Source organism: Sinocyclocheilus grahami, unplaced genomic scaffold (assembly GCF_001515645.1).
Source record: "Sinocyclocheilus grahami isolate Dianchi unplaced genomic scaffold, SAMN03320097.WGS_v1.1 scaffold426.1, whole genome shotgun sequence".
Classification (NCBI taxonomy): domain Eukaryota; kingdom Metazoa; phylum Chordata; class Actinopteri; order Cypriniformes; family Cyprinidae; genus Sinocyclocheilus; species Sinocyclocheilus grahami.
In genome coordinates this window covers 1,877,183-1,881,963 of record NW_015505605.1, presented here as the reverse complement: position 1 = coordinate 1,881,963, position 4,781 = coordinate 1,877,183, and positions in this window count along the sequence as shown.

Below are 4,781 nucleotides of genomic sequence, written 5' to 3'. Positions count from 1 at the left end.
GTAGGCCTATATTAAGTCTGAAGCTGAACAGATTAAAGCTCGATCATTAGGTTGTGATGTGGCCAGCTGTCACTGATGATATACTCATTTAATCAACTTTGGGTCTATTAATCTGGAAAGATTTATGTAGGGCTGTATTACCTTTTTAAAATGTCTTATGCTGTTTGGTTATGTAATTGATAAATGTAATCTAAAATCAGGAAAAACTTCAGTTGTGCAGTAGCGCAGCTATGTCTCATCAAACCATTTCCTTAATGTAAGGGGGTCTGAATACTTTCCGTACCCACTGTATATGATGATAAGGCTTGCTAGCTTCTGCTCTCTCTTCCTGTAGGCTGTTTAGACTTTAGACAATAGAACTAAGGATGTCCGATTCTCGACCGAATAACTCGGTTCTTTTGAATCGGTCCAACTACAATATAGTTTGCAAGTCGGTTCGCAATTCAGAGGAAATCATTCATACCGCGATCACTCATGCACTAAATCGTTTGGATCGTTTCTTACTCTGTAAAACAGTAACTGTTTACACCAAGGAGAACACAGAGAACGAAAAGATTGCTAGAAGTGGATACATCGACTGAAACCAAATCTGACAGTGACAGGGCATATTATCATTTTCCAGCGATGAAAACGTGCTTTATTAAGTTCAACATCAGCACGTGCTGCAACAACTCACTGTACTGTAGGTAAACACATTTTCCGCATTACTATCTGCAGCTTCTTATGTTTGGGAATGTATCATAGTAGTAGTAAGGTATTTTTGAAGTAGGCTACCTTATACAGTAGCGTAGTAAAGATCATGCACATGACATGAGTAGCCTAACCCTTCAGTGTACTTTTTTTTGTTTTGTTTTCTCGGAGAGACCATAGACTGTATAAAAACATGGATGTAGTGTCCGTGACGTCACCCGTAGTTTTCTGAAGAGTGTTTTTGAAGCTCAAAGTGGGCGGAGCGGACCATCGCCATCTTGGCAGCGCATCACCGCGTGTCACTCCCGGATAATCGAAAATGGGCTTGTAATGGCGTTACATAATCAGGATACAAAAATGTAGTAACTGTAATCCGTTACATCAAAGAACGTTACAGTTACATCAAAAAACAAAGTATTCAGATTACAGTTACATTTTGTAAAAAGTGGGAATACTATCAGGATTACATTTGTTTCATTTAAAATTAAATTAGTTTTTTGACATCATAACGCTATATTTAGCGCTGCTTCATCATACAGTAGTTCCTGGTTCTATTGACACCGCTTGCTGGTGCATGCGCAAATAACACCCATCTACAATTAGTCTTCAAAAAGCTCTTGCTTTAACAAAGGCTACTCAAACAACTTGAACATTTGCAGGTACGACTAGCATGGAAATCATCACGTTAGCTCAAATTTAGTGTTTGCTAGTGATTTAAAATTCCATGGTGTGCATGACTGCAGTTGTAAGTTTTCTAGCGGAAAATTAGCTGGAAAATGTAGAAATGAACACGAGAGTCCCCACTCCCCGGATCAGTCAATGAAATAAAGAAAGATCATAGCATTTCACATACATTTCGACATGTAGGCTTATTTTAAAATAGACTAATATCTATATGGTGTAAAATTGTTAATGTTGTGTATAAACTATATTTATTTTTACTTGCACATGTTAGAGAAAAAAATAAAATAAAATAATAATAATAAAACCGTAATACTAAACTGTATAGCCACTAGATGTCTGCATAGCCTTTTATATAAATATACGGGCTGTAATATCTAGATGGTGAAACAAGACACGATTTTTAATAGTTTCAAATAGTTTTTACTATAGCTTTTATTAGTTTTAATTTTAAAGTGAAAGTTAAATAAAAGTACTTAGATATCGATTTTTTGACTTTATTTATTATGGTGTAAAATTGTTAATGTTGTGTATAAACTATATTTATTTTTACTTGCACATGTTAGAGAAAAAAATAAAATAAAATAATAATAATAAAACCGTAATACTAAACTGTATAGCCACTAGATGTCTGCATAGCCTTTTATATAAATATACGGGCTGTAATATCTAGATGGTGAAACAAGACACGATTTTTAATAGTTTCAAATAGTTTTTACTATAGCTGTTATTAGTTTTAATTTTAAAGTGAAAGTTAAATAAAAGTACTTAGATATCGATTTTTTGACTTTATTTACATATGTAACTTGAAGTAATCCAAAAGTAATCAGATTACATTACTTTTATATTGTGGTACTTGGATTACGTTACTGAATACTTTTTTAATGAAGTAAATTGTAACTGTAACGGAATACATTTTGAAAGTAACCCTCCCAACCCTGCGGATGAGTTCACCCCCCTCACAGTTGTCATTAAGGGCAAAATTAGCTAAATAGACCAAAATCTTTTTTTGAACCAGGCTGTAAACATGTTTTTTTCCTGCTGTAAAGTTGGCCATTTTAACTTGGGGAGTCTATGGCCTCTAGCAGCCAGTTGACGAATTACAGTTTATGTCACTTCCGTGTTGGCTTCACGAGAGAGAGCGGAAGGTTAGCGGCTTGGGAGAGACATTTTGCTAACTCAAAAATCAGTATGATTTAATAACAGTTAAATCCACTGAAACACACTGTACTTCTATCTCTCACAGCCTTGTTTTCCTGTCAAAAATGAAATATGGCGTTACCCTGACTACCCTGTATATACTTTTTCTAATAACAGCTTTCAACATTTTAGCTAATTTATCACTTGTTTTAGTAGTTGGTACTTAGAAGCTTGTCAAACACAGCTAATCGTTTGAGAAACAAACAGCTAATGGGTTAAAACACATTTGATTGAGGAACTAGACGTGGCACCGACAAGCTGATTTACTGAACAGATGTGCCTCATTTGGAGTTAATACATTGTTTAGACTGCTTGATACAACAGCATACCATTCTGCACCAGAGATCAATACTTATAAATGACACATTTTCCCTTTATTGCCTCAGAGGGGTGGTCACATATTACATTGAAAGTACAAAGTTCACATTATGGTATAATTAGCTAACATAAGTTCTGAGTAATATGAATAAAGAACATTTGCTTAATATGCAATAATAATTAGTGGTGCCTGCTAAGGCAATTGACACTATTATTATTGTTCATACTTATTAGTGGTCTTGGCTAAGTAGATATGGTAAAAAATAAATGAAAAAAGTGTTAATATTTTAGTTTGTTAGGCCAAAATATAAGTCTTTGTTATATTGTAGCTCATTAGGTAAACTATGTATGGGTCACGTGCAACATTAAAAGAGGTGTAAAAGACCTCATATGTGACCCTGGACCACAAAACCAGTCTTAAGTAGCACGGGTATATTTGTACCAATAGCCAACAATACATTGTATGGGTCAAAATTATAGATTTTTCTTTTATGCCAAAAATCATTAGGATATTAAGTAAAGATCATGTACCATGAAGATATTTTGTAAATTTCCTACAGTAAATATATCAAAACTTTATTTTTTATTATAATATGCATTGCTAAGCACTTCATTTGGACAACTTTAAAGGCGATTTTCTCAATATTTAGATTTTTTTGCACCCTCAGATTCTAGATTTTCAAAAGTTGTATCTCAGCCAAATATTGTCCTATCCTAACAAACCATACATCAATGAAAAACTTATTTATTCAGCTTTTAGATGATGTATAAATCTCAATAAAAAAAAAATCAACCCTTATTACTGGTTTTGTGGTCCAGGGTCATATATAATAGAAATGGCCTCCATTTCATTTTGACAGTCAATTCTGCGTTTACACTGGCAGTCATGAAATCGTAAAAGGAGTCTTTTGCGGACTTCAAATGAAGTCTGAAATATTTAGGTATGACCATGTAAATGACCACTGTAGGAAAGTATTTTCCTTTAGTTTCACTTTAATATTTTACCAATAGAGGGCGCATATCTTTTCATCTTACTGATACCTATACACCTTCCCTTTAAGACACTGCGTTTTATACACCACACGCGCTGGGTTAGAGTGAGCATCCGAACTTTGAAGTTGTGTGCGTTCATGCAGAAAAACCACACACATACCCATCCCAAATACTTTTGCCTGTATACCTTTATGCTCACTAAAGTGGTCTGTATAAACCCAACTCATTAAAGCTTTCTTGGATGTGACTCTCTGAGCCCTTTACTCTCTTACCGGAGTCGCCAGTTTTCAAAGGTCTATCAGAACAATCCAGAGGTTTCCACCTCTACAAAAGGAAAAGAGAAATAAAATTACATAAATCAAGTGATTTAGAACAAACAGGATAACACTATCAAATGTAAATTATCAGATTACATCATCAGATATAAAGCTGTACGCCAGGGTTTCTCAACCTTTTGCCTACTGCGACCCACTTTTTTTTGTATGCCAGTCATATGACCCACTAAGGCTGGAAATAAATAAATAACTGAAATGCCTCTTTAGACCTAGGCTACACCGTATATGCTTATTATAATTAATTTCACAAAAACGTTCAATAATTAGACAGACTATGAGGCAAACTGATTTATTTTATTTTATTTATTTATTAACTCACGTTAATGAGACATTTGAGACTGCCGCTCTGAAATGAATATATCCAAATGCGGTGGAATTCGGGAAAGGGTGAATCCAGTGAATCCATATTTAACATAGTCTGGGTTGTACTTGCGTTGTTTACATTTTGCTGCCTTTGAAGTGGAAGGAGTTTCTGAATCTTCTGCTTTTTTTTTTTTTTTTAAACGGATGCATTTTGTCAAGCTAACAGGCCGTGGCTGTGTATAGTAGGTCTGGCATAGCAAT